At 36.4% G+C, this 22,681-nt stretch overlaps 1 pseudogene; it reads right to left on the bottom strand.

Annotated features, from left to right (window-relative positions):
- Positions 1–20,404: 20,404 nt before the first annotated feature.
- LOC148947263 (uncharacterized) lies at positions 20,405–21,457 on the bottom strand (annotated as a pseudogene).
- Positions 21,458–22,681: the final 1,224 nt, after the last annotated feature.

The following is a 22,681-nucleotide window of genomic DNA, read 5'->3' as shown; positions in this document are numbered from 1 at the left end:
GAGGTGGGAGGACGTCATAAGGAAAGATTTAAAGGAAATGGGAACTTCGTGGGCGGGTGCAAAAAGGGAGGCTTTGAATAGATTGGGGTGGAGGATGAGCGTGCGTAGCTGTGTTGGCCTCAGGCGGCTTGGTGCTGCGATGAGTTGTTAGTAGTAGTAGTAGTAAGAACTGGAAAATAATAAATTTGTAATAATACGAGTAATTTGTTTTCAGTGAAGCACCAATGACGCAGAAGGCTTTAGGTTTTTACAGTTAAAGAAGGGGGCAGTATCCAAATTTTGCTAGTAGTGAAACAATATTTGTCTTGACCAATCTTTAAAAGAACTAAAAAATTAAACTGAATATTTGGTGCATAATGATATTAATTGCTAAAAGCTCATCAGTTCAAAATTTTACTGTAATTTTAATATTTATTTTCAATATTAAGTACAAAAGAAAACATTTGTAATATAATTCGTTTTCAGTAGAGCGCCAATGACGCAGTAGGTTTTAGGCTTCTGCAGTGAGACGATACCCAAACTCTTGTTTGTAGTTATTTTTATTCGATTCAAACTTGATTTGCATATTTAATTTAAGTTTCACTCGTTTTAAGATTCATTTATTCATTTACATTATATATATTGTATGTTTTATTCGCATTGATTGTTTATTTAATTTCTGTCTGTTTCAAGTTTCATTTATAGTTTAATAGCAAAATATTTATTTTAATTTTAAACTTTATTTTCATATTCAATCCAATCTCTAATCGCTTTAAGACCTGGCTATTCCCCCGCGTCAATACCTGTTTTATGTTTTTTGCTATAGTGGTTTATTTAACGTCCGTCTATTTTTGGTTTCATTTATTCTTCAATAGTAGTTTCTGGTTGTTTTGAGTTTCAACATCAAAGGGCCTTTGCACCTGATGAGGTAAGAATGACCTTTACTTTTCTTTGAAAAACTTATTTTTCGGAAAGTTTTTTTTCTAATTAATTTTTGTTCGTTTTTGATAGCAAAAAGTTTCAAGTTTTTTTTGACATGGGGGGGGGGATGCTTACTGTCCGATTATTCATGATTTTAAAAAACCGATCTAGAACTTTCAATTTAAATCGAATGAGGCTTTTATCAAAATCTATACAATTATCTCTTTGATAAAAACCTTATATATGAACAATAGTCAGCTTGCATAACTTGCGGACAGCGATTGAAAACAATGAAGGGATCGATAAAATAGCTCCAATAAGGGGGTTTAGACCATTTCACTTGCTGACACAAAGGGATCACGGCTGTTTGGAATTGACCTTAATAGGAATTTGTGTGCCAAAGCAATTTTGCATGCATCACAGAGTATGTATTTTAACCTTACAATTGGATAATTATAATAGATTTCCCATGTGTTCTTCCCATACAAAACCCCTTCCCATAAGTTATAAACCCCCCTTAATAAGTTATGCCCCAGGGCATTACTTACAACGCCTATCCCCCGGCCCTGCTGGGCTGTGTCGACACCGTAGTTTTTGTTATCAGAACTTTGAGCTATTTTAACAAAATATTTATCTCCAAATTTTTCTCTGATGCATTCAGGGCGTGGAGGAGGGAGAGGGGCTATTTGTCCTTCAATTTCTCTTGGATCTTAAAAAGTGAACAAGAACTTTCACATTTCAATCAAACGAGCCCTCTCTAAAGTTTATACGAGCATCCTTCCAAAAGAAATAACACGAAGGATTCGGAGAATCCTTAAATTAAAACCCTTACCCTGAGGGCTCTGGGGGAGCTGTAATCCTCAAAAATCTAATTTCTAGAAATTAAAACTACGTTTAATAAAATGCTGTCTTAAAATTTTGATTGTATGAGTTTTGGGAAAAGGTGGGCGTGAGAGGGGGGTTAGTTGCGGGGGTTAGAAGGCGTTTCTACGAGAACGCCTTCTATAAAAACCTTATATGCCAGGGCATAACTTAAAACCCTTGCCATGAGGGTTGTGGGGGAGTGTCCTCCTCAAAAATATATTTTCTATCTGAAAATCAACTACGCTGAACAAGATGGCTATCTCAAAATTTTGATTGGAATGTTTTTGGGGAAATGATGGGCGTGGAGGGGGGGGGGCTAGTTGCCCTCCAATCATTTTTGACTATTAAAACGGGCACTATCCCTTTAATTTCCAATCAAATAAGCCTGTTTTAAAGTTTCTACGACAACGCCTTCTATAAAGAACCTTATGGGTCCCCAGGAAATAACTTAAACCCCTTGCCCTAATGGTCCCGAGGAAGGGTCCACCTCAAAAATATATGTTCTATTCGAAAATCAATTATGCTGAACAAAATGTTAATCTAAACCAGTTAATTGAATGTGTGGTGAAGATTGATGGGCGTGGGGGGAGGGGAGCGGGGCTAGTTACGCACCATACATTTTCGACTATTGAAAAGGGCACTAGCTCTTTAATTTCCAATCGAATTTGCCTGTTTTGAAGTTTCTACGACAACGCCTTCTATAAAAACCTTATATGCCCCCAGGGCATAACTTAATACCGTTGCCCTTAGGGGTGTGGGGGAGTGTCCTCCTCAAACCATATTTTCTATCTGGAAATCAACTACGCTGAACAAAATGGTTATCTCAAAATTTTGATTGGATGTGTTTGGGGGAATGATGGGAGTGGGGGGGGGAGTTGCCCTCCAATCATTTTCGACTATTAAAAAGGGCACTAGCCCTTTAATTTTCAATCGAATGAGCCTGTTTTGAAGTTCCTACAACAACGCCTTCTATAAAAACCTCATATGCCCCCAGGGCATAACTTAAAACCCTTGCCCGAGGGTTGTGGGGGAGTGTCCCCCTCAAAAATATATTTTCTATCTGGAAATCAACTACGCTGAACAAAATGGCTATCTCAAAATTTTGATTGCAATGTTTTTGGGGAATGATGGGCGTGGAGGGGGGGCTAGTTGCCCTCCAATCATTTTCGACTATTAAAAAGGGCACTATCCCTTTAATTTCCAATCAAATGAGCCTGTTTTAAAGTTTCTACGACAGCGCCTTCTATAAAAACCAGGGCATAACTTAAAACCCTTGCCCTGAGGGTTTTGGGGGACTATCCTCCTCAAAATGTATTTTCTATCTGGAAATAAACTACGCTTAACAAAATGGCTATCTAAAAATTTTGATTAGAATGTGTTTGGGGGAATGAGGGACGTGGGGGGGGCTCGTTGCACTCCAATCAGTTTCGACTATTAAAAAGGGCACTATCCCTTTAATTTCTAATCAAATGAGCCTGTTTTAAAGTTTCTACGACAACGCCTTCTATAAAAACCTTATATGCCCCCATGGAATAACATAAACCCCTTGCTCTGAGGTTTTTGGGGGAGTGTCCTCCTCAAGAATATATTTTCTATCGGGAAATCAACTACGCTGAACAAAATGGCTATCTCAAAATTTTGCTTTGATGTGTTTGGGGTAATGATGGGCGTGGGGGGCTAGTTACACTCCAATCACTTTCGACTATTGAAAAGGGCACTAACCCTGTAATTTCCAATCGAATGAGCCTGTTTTGAAGTTTCTACGACAACGCCTTCTATAAAAGCCTTATATGCCCCCAGGACATAACTTAAAACCCATGCCCAGAGGGTTTTGTGGGAGTCTCCACCTCCAAAAATATTTTTTATTTGGAAATCACCTACGCTGTACAATCTGGCTATCTCACAATTTTGATTGGATGTGTTTGGGGGAATGATGGGAGTGGGGGGAGGCTATTTGCCCTCCAATCACTTTCGACCAGTATAGAGGGTACTAGCCCTTTAATTTACAATCAAATGAGCCTGTTTTGAAGTTTCTGCAACAACACTTTCTATAGAAACCTTATATGTCCCCAGGGTATAGCTTAAAACCTTTACCCTGAGGGTTGTGGGGGAGTGTCCTCCTCAAAAATATATTTTTTATCTGGAAATCAACTACGCTGAACAAATTGGCTATCTGAAAATTGTGATTGGATGTGTTTGGGGAAATGATGGGCGTGGGGGGGGGGGGGGGGGGGAGCTAGTTACACTCCAATCACTTTCGACTATTAAAAAGGGCACTAGCTCTTTAATTTCCAATCGAATGAGCCTGTTTTGAAGTTTTTACGACAACGCCTTCTATAAAAACCTGATATACCCCCAGGGCATAACTTAAAACCCTTGCCCAGAAGGTTATGGTGGAGTATCCTCCTCAAAAATATATTTTCTATCTGGAAATCAACTACGCTGAACAAAATGGCTATCTCAAAAATTTGATTGGATGTGTTTGGGGAAATGATGGGCGTCGGGGGGAGGGGGCTAGTTGCACTCCAATCAATTTATACTATTAAAAATGGCACAAGCCCTTTAATTTACAATCGAATGAGCCTGTTTTGAAGTTTCTACGACAACACCTTCTATAAAAACTTTATATTCCCCCAGGGCATAACTTAACACCCTTGCCCTGAGGGTTGTGGGAGAGTATCTTTCTCAAAAATATAATTTCTATTTGGAAATCAATTTCACTGAACAAAATGGCTATCGCAAAATTTCTATTGAATGGGTTTGGAGAAATGATAGGCGTGGGAGGGGGAGGGGGGCTAGTTACAATCCAATCACTTTCGACTATTGAAAAGGGCACTAGCTCTGTAATTTCCAATCGAATGAGCCTGTTTTGAAGTTTCTACGACAACGCCTTCTATAAAAGCCTTATATGTCCCCAGGGCATAACTTAAAACCCTTGCCCTGAGAATGTGGGGGAGTATCCTCCTCAAAATATATTTTTTATTTGGAAATCAACTACGCTGAACAAAATAGCTAGCTCAAAATTTTGATTGGATGTGTTTGGGGGAATGATGGGCGTAGGGGGGCAGTTGCCCTCCAATCACTTTCGAATATTAAAAAGGACACTAGCCCTTTAATTTCCAATCGGATGAGCCTGTTTTGAAGTTTCTACCACAGCGCCTTCTATAAAAGCATTAAATGCCCCAAGGGCATAACTTAAAACTCTTGCCCTGAGGGTTGTGGGGGAGTATCCTCCTCAAAAATATATTTTTTATCTGGAAATCAACTACGCTGAACAAATTGGCTATCTGACAATTTTGATTGGATGTGTTTGGGGAAATAATGGGCGTGGGGGAGGGGGGGGACCTAGTTACACTCCAATCACTTTCGACTATTAAAAAGGGCACTAGCTCTTTAATTTCCAATTTAATGAGGCTGCTTTGAAGTGCCTACGACAAAGCCTTCTATAAAAACCTTTTATGCCCCAAGGTCATAGATTAAAGCCCATGTTCTGAGGGTTTTGGGAGAGTTTCCTCCCCCAAAATAAATTGATATCTGGAAATCAGCTATGCTGAACAAAATGTCCATCTCAAAATTTTGATTTGAGGTGTTTGGGGGAATGATGGGCGTGGGGGGGGGGCGGGGGGCTAGTTACACTCCAATCACTTTTGACTATTGAAAAGGGCACTAGCTCTGTAATTTCCAATCGAATTTGCCTGCTTTGAAGTTTCTACGACAACGCCTTCTATAAAAACCTTATTTGCCCCCAGGGCATAACTTAAAACCCTTGCCCTGAGGGTTGTGGGGGAGTGTCCTCCTCAAAATATATTTTCTATCTGGAAATCAACTACGCTGAACAAAATGGTTATCTCAAAATTTTGATTGGATGTGTTTGGGGTAATGATGGGAGTGGGGGGGGGGCGTTGCCCTCCAATCATTTTCGACTATTAAAAAAGGCACTAGCCCTTTAATTTTCAATCGAATGAGCCTGTTTTGAAGTTCTTACAACAACGCCTTCTATAAAAACCTCATATGCCCCCAGGGCATAACTTAAAACCCTTGCCCGAGGGTTGTGGGGGAGTGTCCCCCTCAAAAATATATTTTCTATCTGGAAATCAACTACGCTGAACAAAATGGCTATCTCAAAATTTTGATTGCAATGTTTTTGGGGAATGATGGGCGTGGAGGGGGGGCTAGTTGCCCTCCAATCATTTTCGACTATTAAAAAGGGCACTATCCCTTTAATTTCCAATCAAATGAGCCTGTTTTAAAGTTTCTACGACAGCGCCTTCTATAAAAACCAGGGCATAACTTAAAACCCTTGCCCGAGGGTTTTGGGGGAGTGTCCTCCTCAAAATATATTTTCTATCATAAAATAAACGCTGCTGAACAAAATGGCTATCAAAAAAGTTTGATTAGAATGTGTGTGGAGGACGGTGGAGCGTGGAGGGGGGGCTAGTTGCCCTCCAATCATTTTAGACTATTAAAAAGGGCACTATCCCTTTCATTTCCAATCGAATGAGCCTGTTTTGAAGTTTCTATGACAACGCCTTCTATAAAAACCTTATATGCCCCCAGGGCATAACTTAAAACCCTTGCTCTGAGGTTTGTGGGGAGTATCCTCCTCAAGAATATATTTTCTATCTGGAAATCAACTACGCTGAACAAAATGGCTATCTCAAAATTTTGATTGGATGTGTTTGGGGAAATGATGGGCGTTTGGGGGGGAGGGGGCTAGTTACACTCCAATCACTTTTGACTATTAAAAAGGGCACTAGCCCTTTAATTTCCAATCGAATGAGCCTGTTTTGAAGTTTCTACGACAGCGCCTTCTATAAAAACCTTATATGCCCCCAGGGCATAACTTAAAACCCTTGCGCTGAGGTTTGTGGGGGAGTATCCTCCTCAAAAATATATTTTCTATCTGGAAATCAACTACGCTGAACAAAATGGCTATCTGAAAATTTTGATTGGATGTGTTTGGGGAAATGATGGGCCTGGGGGGGGAGGGGGCTAGTTACACTCCAATCACTTTTGACTATTGAAAAGGGCACTAGCTCTGTAATTTCCAATCGAATGAGCCTGTTTTGAAGTTTCTACGACAACGCCTTCTATAAAAACCTTATATGCCCCCAGGGCATAACTTAAAACCCTTGCCCTGAGAATGTGGGGGAGTATCCTCCTCAAAATATATTTTTTATTTGGAAATCAACTACGCTGAACAAAATAGCTAGCTCAAAATTTTGATTGGATGTGTTTGGGGGAATGATGGGAGTGGGGGGGGAGTTGCCCTCCAATCACTTTCGACTGTTAAAAAGGGCACTAGCCCTTTAATTCCCAATGGAATGAGCCTTTTTTGAAGTTTCTACAACAACGCCTTCTATTAAAAACCTTATTTGCCTCCAAGGCATAACTTGAAACCGTTGCCCGAGGGTTGTGGGGGAGTGTCCTCCTCAAAAATATATTTTTTATCTGGAAATCAACTACGCTGAACAAATTGGCTATCTGACAATTTTGATTGGATGTGTTTGGGGAAATAATGGGCGTGGGGGAGGGGGGGGACCTAGTTGCACTCCACTCTCTTTTGACTCTCGCAAATGGCACGAGCTCTTTAATTTCCTTTAGAAATTGGCTTTATTGAAATGTCTACGACAACATCTTCTATAAACACCAGATACGCCTCAAAGTTACTGATTAAACCCCGTGCTCTAACGTTTTTGTGGGAGTGTCCTCGTCAAAAATAATTTGATATTAAAAAATCAGCTACGCGTAACAAAATTGATATCTCAAAATTTTGATTGTATGGGTTTGGGGGAATGATGGGCGTGGGGGGGGGGCTAGTTGCCCTCCAATTTTTTCGACTATTTTAAAAAGGGCACTAGAACTCTCGATTCCCAATCGAATGAGCCTGTTTTGAAGTTTCTACGACAACGCCTTCTATAAAAACCTAATATGCCTCTAAGGTATAACTTAAAACCCTTGCCCTGAGGCTTGTGGGGGAGTGTCCTACTAAAAAACGTATTTTATATCCGTAAAGCTACTATGCTGAACAAAATGGCTATCTAAAAATTTTCATTGGATGTGTTTTGGGGATTAATAGGCGTGGGGGGGGCTAGGTGCCCTCCAATTACTTTCGACTATTAAAAAGGGCACTAGCTTTTTGAATTTCCAATCTAATGAGCCTTTTTTGAAGTTTCTTCGACAGCACCTTCCATAAAAACCTTATATGCCCCCGGAGTATAACTTAAAACCCTTGTCCTGAGGGTTATGGGGGAGTGTTCTCCTCAAAAATATATTTTCTATCTGGAAATCAACTACGCTGAACAAAATGGCTATCTCAGAATTTTGATTGGATGTGTTTAGGGAAATGATAGGCGTGGGTGGCAGGGAGGGGGCTAGTTACACTCCAATCACTTTCGATTATTAAAAAGGGCACTCTCCCTTTAATTTCCAATCGATTGAGCCTGTTTTGAAGTTTCTACGACAACGCCTTCTGTAAAAACCTTATATGCCCCCAGGGCATAACTTAAAACCCTTGCCCTGATGGTTGTGGGGGAGTCTCCTCCTCAAAAATATATTTTCTATCTGGAAATCAACTATGCTGAACTAAGTTGCTATCTCAAAATTTTGATTGGATGTGTTTGGGAGAATGGTGGGCTTGGGGGCGGACTAGTTGCCCTCCAATCACTTTAGGCTAATAAAAAGGGCAATAGAACTCTCAATTTCCAATCGAATGAGCCTCCTTTGAAGTTTCTACGACGACCTCTTCCATATTAAAAGCCTCTGGGAAAAAAATAATGATAAATAATAAAACATTGGAGCCGTATGGCATTTACTATAGGCAACGCTACAGCGTTGCCTCTGATAGGCTTTTGTGATCCCGACTCTGATGAAATTCAGCTTTAGGACAATAATAGTCTAATGCTGGGCAAACGGAAAAGCCTGACCATTTTAATTAAACATGATTTGATGACACATAATAAGTTTTTCAAAGAAAAGTAAATGCAATTTTAAACTTAAGCTCAGGAGATAAAAATACCTGTTAAAATTCAAACTCATAACGACCAGAAATTACTATTAAAGAATAAATGAAACCCAAAACGAACAGAAATTAAATAAACAATCATAGCAAAAAACATACAACAAGTAATACTATAAATGAATAAATAGATCTTAAAGCGAGTTATGCTTAGATTGAATATAAAAATCAAGCTTAAAACGAAAACAAAAATTTGCTATTAAAGTTTAAATGAAACTTAAAACGAACAGAAATTAAATAAAAAATCAATGCGAACAAACATACAATATATATTAATGTAAATGAATAAATAAATCTTAAAACGAGTGAAACTTAAATTGAATATGCAAATCAAGTTTGAAACGAATAAAAATAACGACACACAAGATTTTGGGTATCGCCTCACTGCAGAAGCCTAAAACCTACTGCGTCATTGACGCTTTACTGAAAACGAATTATATTACAAATGTTTTCTTTCGTATTAATAGTGAATATAAACATTAAAATTACAGTAAAATTTTGAACTGATGAGCTATTAGCAATTAATATCATTATGCATCAAATATTCAGCTTAATTTATTAGTTCTTTTCAAGATTGGTCAAGACAAATATAGTTTCACTACAAGCAAAATTTGGATACTTCCCCCTTCTTTAACTGTAAAAAACTAAAGCCTTCTGTGTCATTGGTGCTTCACTGAAAATGAATTACTCGTATATTATAAATTTATTATTTTCCAGTTCTTACAGCATTCAAAATTAAAATAAAAATTACAGTGAAAAAAAAATCTTGAACTGATGGATCTTTCAAAAATTAATATCATTATATATCTAATATTCTATTTGATTTTGTTTATACTTTCCAAGACTGTTCAAGACTCATATAGTTTTGCCATTTTTTTTAACTCTGCCAGTTTTTGTAACTAATCGTGTCACTTTGTTATGAAAACATTCTATGGCTTCTAGGCATTTCTATTTGAGCGGAAAACTGCACCTCAAACTTTGTGGAACATGCATTTTCTTGCATGAAACACCAATAATTAATAAAATTTCAAGTTTCGGAGTGTTCCACCATTCGCAAGCAAGTGCCATTGATATTTTTGAATCCGCATGGTCAATTTAGGGGGTGGAGGGTAGGCTAATTCTCGTAGGAGCCCCATTCCGTCCTGGTATGGTTCACATTTTCAACACCTGGCGTCCGGACTATCATATAATCTACCAAGCATACAACTACCCCAAATCAGTATCAATAAATAAATGAAACCCAAAACGAACAAAAATTAACATAAATATTAGAGTCAAACTCAAAACGAGCATAAATTAATGTGAGTAGGGTTCAAAACCCCTATGCTTTCTTAAAGCCAGAATATAATGTGTACTTTACCGAAAAAAAATTCAAATGAGCTTACTGAAAAAATTGTGCATTGTCAATTTAATATACATATACTGATATTTATTCCCTAAAATCTTAATTAATTTTTGATTTCTTAAAGTTACAAAAGTGAAAATATTTCAAAGAATTGTTTTCAGTAAAGCGCCAATGACGCAGTAGGTTTTCGGCTTCTGCAGTGGTCTGCGGAGCGGTAGGAAAAAAACAGTTGAGCCTGTTTTCGTGCATTTCAACAATTATGATCGTTCATTGATTCTTAAAGTATGTGGTAAACTAAAGAAAACGGGCTACAGCGTATCAACTGATTTATCTGCTGAATAAGGAAAGCGAAGAAAGGAATTATTGGCTCTCGGTTATACGCTAAAAAATGCAAAGGGAGCAGAGAAGGTCAGTGAGACTCGTGTAGTCCAGCGTAACGTGAAATTCTGGCTGGAGACACAAAAGTCAAAAAGCTCACAGCAGTGGGTTAAATACGATGATGACTGTTTAGATTCACTAAATCTAGTTTGTTTTTGTTTCCTTTCAGTGTTCCATAAAGAAGTTCAATCGGGTATATTCATTGTTTTTGGCTCCTCATTCTTCTGGAAATTTCACGACGGACCGCCGATTGCAGTTTGTAAGTGATGACTCTTTCTTCAGCTTCATCCCCGAGAGGTATCAGAGATTTTGATATAGATATATTAAAGAATTTAGAAGAGTCTTATTTAAATCTCAAGCTTATTTTTGATCAAGAAATTGGTCAAGAAAATGATTTCCATTTGTATGATGATAAAAATTTTCCTAGAAGTAAATATATAATTTCTAATGTAATTACTGGGAGGTCTTCCGATTCTCGGCTTTCGGTATTTCATTTGAATTGTTAAGGACTGTATTCCTCATTTTCTGATCTAGAGTCGACATGTCGGGAGCTTAGACCAGATTGTATAGGCCTATGTGAAACATTTACTACACAACAAACCGAAAGCCTTTTGGATATTCCAGGTTACACTAGCCATTTTCTCCATAGAAAACAGATGTAAAGGGGTGGTATAGCAATATATTTCCGCGACACACACACGGTTCAAACTAGGCAACACCTTACACGAAGTATTGAAGGAATTTTCGAGTTGTTGTTCCTAGAAGTATGGTTGTCCCCAAATAAAAAAGTTATTGTGGGTAAAATTTATCGTTCTCCGTCAGGGTCAAAGTTTCAGTTTATAGAACATATGGCTCAAGTTCTGGAGCTAGCAGAGTGTCAAAAAATGAGCTTATTCTCATGGAAGATTTTAATATTAACCTCAGTATTCCGCTAACGGCCATAGCAGCAGATTTGCTAAATAATATGGCAGGTTCAGGCATATACCCTGCTGTTATGATTCCGACACGGGCTACTGAGAGTACGCATTCACTTATCGATAACATATTCAGCTCCTTGCTCCCAGAGTCAGTGGCAGTCTCGTCAGCGACATATCAGACCACTTGTCCATTCATGCAAAACTCGCCCTTTCAGAACCAGCTAAGATAAGGACACGAATACACCAAATGTTACCGATTATATGCTTAACAGAGGAAAACTTGAAGAATTGAAAACAGGAACTAGAGCAATTAAACTGGGATAACGTAATGGAGATACAAGATGTAAACGAACCATTTGGGTCATTTCAATCGACCTTCTTGGATGTATACAGTAGATGTTAAGTGAGAAATCCGAGAACTAATAAAAGACAAAAAGACCAGTCAATTAGCCCCTGGATGACGGATGGTCTTCTGGCCTGTGTGAATAAGAAAAACCACCTTTGGGAGAGTATAGACGCTGGTCGAGCTTAGCGTGGGTAGAGGAGTATGAGCAACACAGGAAAGTCCTTCGGACTGTGTTACAAAGAGCAAAGCGTGGCAACCTGCACCAAAAGCTGACTGAAAGCGGGAAGGATGGATGAAAAGTTTGGCAAATTATCAACTCGGTACTACGGCCAACCACAAAGTCTTCAACATTACCAGCGAATCTGGTCGTTAATGATGAAGAAATTACCGAACCTGCACAGGTTGCCGTATCGCTGAGTACATTTTTCGCAAATATCGGCCAGAGCAAATCATACAATATCAAAACAATATCAGCTAAATCATACAAATAATACCTTGGCCCGAAGTGCATGAAATCAATGGCAGTGAGTCCTATAACACCAGGTGAGCTCAAATTACTAGTAAAAAATTTGAAGGGCTCTTCTGCTTCAGGTTTTGACCTGGTCCACTCAAATGAACTGAAAGAAGTAGTGACGACCATTGCTGAGCCTCTAACTTACCTTGTAAATCTTTCATTAGATAAAGGGGTCTTTCCTGAAATGTTAAAAAAGGCAAATATAATACCTCTTCACAAAGGTGGATGTCATACAGACACAGAAAATTATAGACCAATCTCAATCTTATCAGTGTTCTCGAAAGTCTTTGAAACGCCATTGAAAAACCAGCTTTACCAATATTTACAGGCCAAAGGCTTTTTTAACAGCCGCCAATTCGGGTTTAGGGCTGGCCGTTCAATCGAAGACGCTCTTACTTCACTAAGTTTATTCGTTAACAGAATTCTAGATTCGGGTGCTTTACCTGCAGCTGTGCTTCTAGATATTAAGAAAGCGTTTGATAGCATGCACCACGAAATACTACTAGGAAAGCTGGATCATATTGGAGTACATGGCCAAGTCCTAGATTGGTTTAAGTCTTACCTGGAAAATCGTCGGATTTACACAGGAAATGACCATACAAATGATGTCGTAGTTAACTGCGGGGTGCCACAGGGCTCTAAATTAGGACCGGTATTGTTTCTTGTTCACGTAAATGATCTTCAGCAAGTACTGACTCCTGCAAGTTGTAGCCCTTATTGCTGCAAACTATGTCACCCACAAACGACGCCGGGGTCTATAGTAGAAGCCGAGGACGAACTAACGACATTTGCGGATGATTCACTTATGGCAAGCTCAGAATGGAACATCAAGTCTCTCAAAACGAAGCTACAAGACATTCTTGAAGAAAAGCACCTGTGGATGGACGCAAATCGTCTAGTCATTAACATTGACAAATCGAGTGTTTTATTTTTTCACGTATAGATTCGCTGGTTCCTGATGTGATTGGTATTGAAATCTCTCGTGGACTTATCAAGACACCAGAAAAAGGACACGTTTGATATCTAGGGGTTTTAATCGACAAAAGCCTCTCGTTCAGACACCACATAGAAAGTATCGAGACGAAGCTTTCAAGGAACCTTGGAATCTTGAGAAAACTCAGTCACCATTTCCCTAAAAAAAATACTGATCCTGATTTACAATGCAGTTATCAAGCCTCACATTCAATATTGTTCTACAGTTTGGCAATCTAATTTCAAGACAAATTTACAGAGACTAAACTCACTTTACAACAAAGCACTTCAAATTTTAGGCCCAGGACCGAACAGACTATCAATAGCATCACTTTACAGACTATCTTGCACCATTTTTTGTTTTAAATATTTTTCAGGAACATTCCCATCACAATTTAAAGGCTTATTCACACTAGCATCACAAATCCATAGTTTAAATACACGATCTTCATCAGACATCAGACATACCCCCGACACAGACAGCTAGGTCGGAATTTTCTCCTAGAATTGCGTGTGCTAGAGAGTGGAATGCACTTCTGCAAAAGCTGGTCATATAGGTCTCTCGGCTCCTTTAAAAAGAATTTAAAAATATATCTAAAAGATTAAAAATTTATTTACTAGATTTATTTTATTACTATTATGTTTATAATTTTTTGATATTATTATTATTTATTATATTTTGGTTTGATACTTCAAGGGGTGAAAGCGGAGGAGAAGTTGTGTTATATTTATTGTTATTTGATGGCGGTTCGGGGTGGAAATTGGAGAGGACAGGAGGCCACGCTGTATTTAGAGTGCAATTATTAAGGGCCCAAACGTGCATCAATGCACACGGAATTGAGTTTAGTGTATTTTTATATTTTTTGTTTGAATTAAAACCCATATTGAACTTGATCTTGAACTTGAACAATGGTACTAAAATTAACCCATGAAACAAATTTTGGAGGCTCGTCTGTCAGGCTTAAGAGACTGAAATAAAAGAAAAGCAATATTTGGAACCATTTACAATCATAGTTGCCAAGGAGGTTGCTTTCATAATATTTTTGGTACATTGGTTACTTTTTATGTTACGGTCCTAAAAAGGTTGCATTTTTGATACGTTTTAGAATTTATGTTACGGTTATGTTACGTTTTTGAATAATAAATGAATATGAAAATTTTCTGAACAATTTTTTTTCCTGGTAAGAAATTTATATCCTAGATATAAATGTAGTAATATAATCCAATGCTGTGTTGAATCTCGTTTTTAAATTCTTCTTTGTTAATATAGGCTTTTGTGCTCCTGACTCTGATGAAATTCAGCTTTAGGACAATGACAGTCTAATTCTGGGCAAACGGGACAGCTTGACCACTTTAATTAAACATGATTTCATGACACCACCAATAATGGCTTGCCGTTATTGGTGGTGCTTGTTATTTGTTCTTGGTCTATTCTTTTGCCACCTGTAAAAACTTCCTTTTGATATCGTACAATTCGCTCATGACCTCTATAATTACATTTCGGGAATTGTGAAGTGATAAGCAGAGCTGAAAAAATGGCAGCATTTTCCACAGGTTGTGGAGCATCAACTGCTCTACCCATGGGCTACAAGATGATTGGTGTTTGAATCAGTTGCCGACAGCTTAACTGAACAATGGGTTGTTCTCAATGAGATTTTTAAGAAACCACTCTTAGACGGAAAGGACATGAGTGATGTCAATCTTATTTGGTTTGGTCAATTCAAAAGTAAAATATTTTACCTGTTTCCTAAATGGATCTTTACCATTGTTAACAGACTGAACGTTGGATTTCAGAGTGCGGACGCAAAACTCCGTATATTGAAGTTTAGTCTTTGATCCCTTCTTCAAGAAAGATGAGCCAGTTTTATTAGTGAAATTCAACTGAGTTTTGAAAAAACCTATCAATTTTCAATGGACATTTCAGATTCTCGAAACTTCAGGAGTATACAAGATATGCATTTTAGTACATATACGTGCTTGAATGCACCGAAAAGAGCGTTGTCGAGGGGCGTAAAGCACAAGAGGTAAAAAAAAAGCTGTTTAGCATTTTGCATCAAGCTCCCAAACGAGATACTATTGAGTATAAACTTAAAAGAAAATTTATTGGATCTAGTTGAAAGTCTTTTTGCAAGCGTTGCGAAATCCAGGCAAGTGAAGTTAATTGTTCCTTTGTTTAAGATGTTTAAAGAATACTTCTTTCATGTCTATTTTGAGAAGTTAAACTTAGAGTGGAGACGTCTTACTCAGTCTGTATTAAATTTTTAGAAGTATGTTTCAATTTGAAAAATGGAGTTGATAATCCTTCCTTACAACTTTTGTCGAATTTTATGCTGACATTGACGTGTCTACCCCATTTCAGTGCTTGAGGAGACTGTCAATTAAAAATAAGTAAGTCCCCACTATTCAATAGGCACAATCTGAAAATCATTCCTGTTTTTTGAGTGTAAAAAAAACGATTCCTGGCCCAAGGTCTTGAGAAATTTTGAATACCCATGTAAGGAAATCAAGAAAGTTAAAAAACTTAACATCCATGTTAGCTGCTCCCAAATATGTTATGTTTACCTCACTGTATAAGGATCTGAGGTGAGATAAGATGAGGTGGGTTTTATTTTCAACTAATAATTACATCATACTTAACTGGCACTTGCTACATTTTTTAAATAACATTTTCAACCAAACGTAGAAAATGGTAAGAATGTGTGACATTTTATTAAGCTACTATTGTGGCTTGAGCAGCGTCACACAATTTTTCATCATAAATAAAGCTAATATTATGTCATATATATGTGTAAAAAAATAGTTTTAAATTAAGTTCAGAAAGATTATCTCTTGGATATGTTTATCTAGATTCTGCTAAATAAAAATGCAATCTTTATTTGCATTTTTTTCAAAGTATCCTAAATTACATCCAAATCAATGAAAAATTGAGAACAAATTAAGGGGAACCTTGGCAGATCTTCATCAAATGCACCATATATATAGGTAGGCACCTAGTTTATTCTATTCCTCCACATTCTAGAGAATTTTGTTTACATAAGGTGACTGAATATCAATTCAATGGTATAGGCTATTTATTTAATTTTTTCTTGCGTGGGAACAAAGTATCATTCAAAATTGCTCAAGAAAAAGGCAAAATTGTACCCAAATCCACTTGGATTCTGTTAATGCATGGCTACTTCTGCTATAAAGGCGAAAGAAGGTTGCAATTCATAAAAATTTAGAAGGGAGGGAAGGGCAATTTCAAATTTTTTAATTACAATAAAAAAGAAAAGTATTTCATGAAATTTGGAGAGGGATTATATATGGAGAGGAATTATAAATTTGGACATAATAATATGTTTTTCTTAATATAGAGGTAACAACAGTCCCTGTCCCCCTCTAAGTACCTCTCTCGAGAGCAAAATGAAGGCACCCTGCCTTGAAAAGATGTTCTCCTATAAAAAAAATACGATAAATTTAAGTTTTTATGCCTTTGGACGTTACAAAATTTTTTTGATCCATGGAAACCCCGTTCACAATTTAGAAGAGCAACCTCTTAAGCATCGGTTATTATGTGTCTTTTGGTCAAAACGCTAAATTAATTAGCTAATTGGAAACTTGGTTTTCCTATCCTCTGTTTAAACAACAGTTTTCTAACAGTTTCGGTAATTTATGTGGCCTCTACTTTTGCAGATAGCCTTGCCTATAGTAAAAGCCATACGGATCAAATATTTTATTATTATTGATTAAAAAAACTTTCCAAAAAATTAGTTTTTCAAAGAAAAGTAAAGGTCATTTAAACTTAAACTCAGGAGATACAAATACCTGTTAAAGTTTAAACTCAAAACGACCAGAAATTCCTATTAAAGAATACATGAAACCCAAAACGAACAGAAATTAAATAAACAATTATAGCAAAAAACATACAACAAGTAATAACGTAAATGAATAAATCGATCTTAAAGCGAGTAATGCTTAGATTGAATATGAAAATCAAGCTGAAAACGAAAAAAAAATAGTTTGCTATTAAAGTATAAATGAAACTTAAAACGAACAGAAATTAAATAAACAATCAATGCGAACAAACATACAATATATATTAATGTAAATGAATGAATAAATCTTAAAACAAGTGAAACTTAAATTGAATATGCAAATCAAGTTTGAATCGAATGAAAATAACTACAAGCAAGAGTTTGGGTATCGACTCACTGCAGAAGCCAAAAACCTACTGCGTCATTGGCACTTTACTGAAAACTATATGAGTCTTGAACAGTCTTGTTAAGTATAAACAAAATCAAATTCAATGTTAGATATACAATGGTATAAATTGTTGAAAGATCCATCAGTACAAAATTTTTTTTCACTGCAATTTTTATTTTCATTTTCAATGCTATAAGAACTTGAAAAGAATAAATTTGTAATATACGAGTAATTCGTTTTCAGTGAAGCGCTAATGAGGCAGAAGCCTTTAGGTATTTACAGTTAAAGAAGGGGACAGTATCCAAATTTTGTTTGTAGTGAACTTGACCAATCTTGGTAAGAACTAATAAATTAACTTAAATGTTCTATGCATAATAATATTAATTCCTGAAAGCTCATCAGTTCAATATTTTAGTGAAATTTTAATGTTTTACTTCATTATTAAGTACAAACGAAACTATTTGTAATATGAATTTTTTTCAGTAAAGCACCCAATACGCAGTAAGTTTTAGGCTTCTGCAGTGAGGCGATACCCAAACTCTTGTTTGTAGTTATTTTTATTCGATTCCAACTTGATTTGCATATTCAATTTAAGTTTCACTTGTTTTAAGATTTATTTATTCATTTACATTAATATATGTTGTATGTTTGTTCGCATTGATTGTTTATTTAATTTCTGTTCGTTTTAAGTTTCGTTTATGCTTTAATAGCAAACTATTTTTTTTTCGTATTAAGCTTGATTTTCATATTCAATCTAAGCATTACTCACTTTAAGATCTATTTATTCATTTATATTATTACTTGTTGTATGTTTTTATCTATGATTGTTTATTTAATTGCTGTTGGTTTTGGGTTTCATTTATTCTTTAATAGTAATTTAAGGCCGTTTCGAGTTTGAACTTTACAGGTATTTGTATCTCCTGAGCTTAAGTTTAAAATGGCCTTTACTTTTCTTTGAAAAACTCATTTTTCGGAAAGTTTTTTTAATTAATTTTTGTTCGTTTTTGATTGCAAAAAGTTTCAAGTTTTTATGGCATGAGGGGCGGGGGGAGGTTGCTTACTGTCCGATTATTCTTGACTTTAAAAACCGGAAATAGCGACGAAGACCACACTGCCTTTCCATAATAAACAAATAAGTAGAACAACAGGGAAATTTTTATATAAGACAGTGGAACGCAACTTTAAATGAATATTTCGACCCTATATCCATGGGCCGTCCTCAGCAAAACAGACGAAGAGAATAAAAACAATATAAAAAAAACTTACATTAAAATTCACTCATTAAAACTAAAAGGTTTTTAAAAAGAATATTTTAAAAACAGCCCTATATCAATACTTCAGGGAAGTTCAACCAGGACTGGTACTCCAAACGAAGTGGACAGAGAACAATTAATTCAGATGGAACTAAAATACAGACAAGATTTTAAAGATAATCTCGCCTTCTTGGCAGCTAACCTAGATGGTCTATTCGTAATAGGTTGACTGGAGTTATTTACTGGTTTTTCAATATAATTAGTTAAATCATTATTAATTGGATTTGTGTAAAGGGCATTAAGTGAATATTCCCCCAAATCTCTATTTAAAGAAATATTACTATTTATTTTGCTTTTAATTTCAATTGCCTCACGAACAGCCAGTTTTATGCCTAAATCATTGCTAATAAGGCAAGTTTCTTCAAAAGGCATTTTATGACTAGGGTCATCATATATGTTACTGCTTAAAGCCGAATCGAAGGAAATATTTGTACTATTAGAATTTAAAGCTTTAGTTATGTCATCTTTGTGTTGTTACAGGCGTTTTTCTAAATTTTGATGGGTTCTGCCTATATAAAAATGGCCAAAGTCACATGGTATTTGATAAACCCCTCTTTGGCAAGTAACTGGGGTTATATCTTTACCAGAATTTAAGAAATTCAGGATTTTAAAATTATTTGTAAATACGACATAAAAATTATTTTGTGTGCAAACTTTTTTAAACTTGTAGTGACTTTTGGAATATATGGAAGGTAAATTATATTTAAGGGCTTGACGGGAACTTCACATTGCAAAAGACCCTTAACTTTACGGGAGTGTCTTGCCAATCTTCGACTAATTGTATTGTTAATAAAGACAATAGGATAACCGTTTCCAAAAAGTATTTCTCTAATAAAATTTAGTTCATCTGTGATGTAAGATTCAGAGCAAATGTTTAAGGCATGGTCAACAAGAGATGTAACAACACCTCTTTTAACTTGTGGGGGGTGATTGAATTTAAAATGTAGATATCTGTTATTTTGTGTGGGTTTTCTGTAAATTGTAAAATCCAGTTTATCAATGTCGCGAATAATTAAAACATCCAGAAACGGTAATTTATTTGCATTTTCGATTTCTAAGGTGAATTGTAAATTTCGGTCATATGTATTAAGGTGATCTAGAAAGCCCCTAAGTTTATTTTCCCCATAATTCCAGAGCGATATTACATCATCCATATAACACCCCCAATATACATGTTTTAAAAAATATGAATTTAAGGCCCAATTTTCAAGATGTTCTACATAAATGTTCGCTAATAACCCGGATAATAACCCGGATAATAACCCGGTGCACCCATAGGGAGACCATTCTTTTGTTGATAAAAAGAATTAAGGACCTGAAAATACATTGAATACTTATTACAAATTTTGACTAGGGACATTAAAACCTCACGATCTATTCCTGTTGTGGAATCTTCAATTAAATGATAATTTTCTTCTATTTTATTTTTTAATAACTGCTCAGATATTGCTACATCAATATTTGTGTACATAGAAACTATGTCAAAACTACTTACCATTGTATTTTCTGAAATGCTTGCACTTTTAAGTTTTTTTCTACTAAATCTACCGAGTTACATGTATACGATTTTTGGGAATAAAGTAACGGTTTGAAGGCTGTACATAACCACTTTCCAATATTGGAAGCAGGGGCTTTCGTACATGCAACAATTGGCCTTAAGGGAATGCCTTGCTTGTGTAATTTCGGTAAACCGTAAAACTTTGGGCAAAAGCTACTTCGGGGGAGAAATTTATAATACAATTGTGGGGTGATTTTGCCATTTTGTTTTAGATTCTTTAGTTCGGTTACAATTTTATTCGCAAACTTATCAGTATGGTCGTGAGTCATGGAAGCATATGTATTTGTGTCATTTAAGTGTGAATAAATTTTATTGTCGTAATCTAAGGTATCCATGACTACAAGTGAATTTCCCTTGTCTGCTTTAGTTATTATAATTGAAGGGTCTTTGCGAAGATTAGACAAAATTTTCATGTCGTGCGAAATTTCTGGTGTCAAATTAGTATGAGATGTAACTTTTTTTTACTGCCGTAAAGTGCATTAATAAAACAAGACCTCATTTCATCTGGGTTAGAAATGGATGTGTAGTGTTTGTGCAAAGAAGATTCTGAGGAGGAAACAATATCTGCCACAGGAACTTGTTTTGGTGGAAAAGAAAATTTTGGACCTTTTTCAAGAGTTTGGATTTCCTTAGGTTCAAGAGCTCTAGAGGAGAAATTAACAATAGCAGGTCCAGGAGTAAACCTAGGAGTATAAACACGATGATTCATCAAAGATTCATACCTTAGACATTCCAATTTCTTATAAAGACGTTTTCTAGACAAACGAAAATCGTGACTAAATAAATTTCTTTCCAATCGTACAACCTGAGAATAATCAACCGTGGACAGGTTTTCACACAAACATTTTTCAAGAGATTTTCTTTCTGAGGAAATAATATGTCGTTTTTGTTTTTTGTCCTTAATAATATGGACTAGAGTTTTTAAATGTAATGTGTGCGCAAATTGCGCTTCTTTCCGGGTATTTAAATGCAATTTATATCTTAAAGACTTAGGAATGAGATTTTCATTTCTACAAGATTCTAAAAACTTTTGTTGATTAATAATATTAGCATGTTTTTTGCCTAAACTAATAAAATAAAAGATATCATAAGTCAACTGCTCCCCGTAAGCTAGACGCAAATAGCGACGAAGACCACACTGCCTTTCCATAATAAACAAATAAGTAGAACAACAGGGAAATTTTTATACAAGACAGTGGAACGTAACTTTAAATGAATGTTTCGACCCTATATCCAAGGGCCGTCCTCAGCAAAACAGTAATTAAATTTTATTATGGAAAATAATAAATTTGTAATATACGAGTAATTCGTTTTCAGTTAAGCGCCAATGAGGCAGAAGCCTTTAGGTTTTTACAGTTAACCCTTTCAGTCACGAATTTTAGCCTGGAAGGTCAAAATTATGAGAGTAGCGAAAGTCAACCATGTGATGGATAAGTACTTACCAGGAATTTTTTCAGATTTTTTTCTGAACGTCTTCTTTCTTTTCCACCATGTACTTGAGCAAGGACAGTGTGACCAAATTTATTCAAATACAGTATAAAACCAATGAAAAACTGAGACTTCAAATATAGTACAAAAAACGAGAAACTGAATTGACAATGATCCTTTTACGTTTCTTTAGGTTTGTGAAACTGTGCGAAACAGTTTCGCGATTCTTCCAGGCAAAGTGGGACGTTGCACTTGGTACACATGAACCTAGTCTTCATGATACAGGGGGCATTTTTACACCTGTTTTGGGCGGCAAATTTTTCTGGCCAATGAGCAAAGGAATCTTTCTTCACGGCGGAGCAGGGCCTACGAAATTTGAGTTTTCGTTTCCTACGATTTTCGGCAACCGAGTCTTCTTCATCACTCTCCTCCTCTTCGCTTGAAGGAAGAGATCTGGGTCGGCCTCTTCTTCTAGGAGTGTCTTCAGACATAATGAGAGTCTCTGCTATGTCGAGTCGGAAGGTGAACGAATCGACAATGTTCTTTTGTCTCATATTCTGTGCCTTGCAAATCTCGACATATTCAAGCCAACTGTTGACTACAGCAAGATCGATCAAATGGAATACGAGTCTCAAAGTCCATTTTTTTGATCGAATGAGGATCCTATAGTAGGATACCATCTGGTCAAGCTTATCAACCCTACCCATACTCAGGTTATAAGCCGCAATAGCTTCCGGCTGCGTCACTTGTACCTCTGTCTTCGTTTTCTTACACCACTTCATCACGTTTTTTACGTTGCCGCTTCCAATCATGTTAGAAGCGACTATCACCGATCTACAGTCCATCCACTTGATCAGACATACTTCTCCACTCACTAGCTCGTGGAACGCCCCCTTCCTTTCTTTTTCAGAGACGTATCAGATTCCAACTTTGCGCCAAGAACTCT

The sequence above is a fragment of the Artemia sp. Qi Xiang Cuo genome, chromosome 11, assembly GCF_049724085.1.
Source record: "Artemia sp. Qi Xiang Cuo chromosome 11, ASM4972408v1, whole genome shotgun sequence".
NCBI classification, from domain to species: domain Eukaryota; kingdom Metazoa; phylum Arthropoda; class Branchiopoda; order Anostraca; family Artemiidae; genus Artemia; species Artemia sp. Qi Xiang Cuo.
This window is presented reverse-complemented; position numbering and strand designations above follow the sequence as displayed.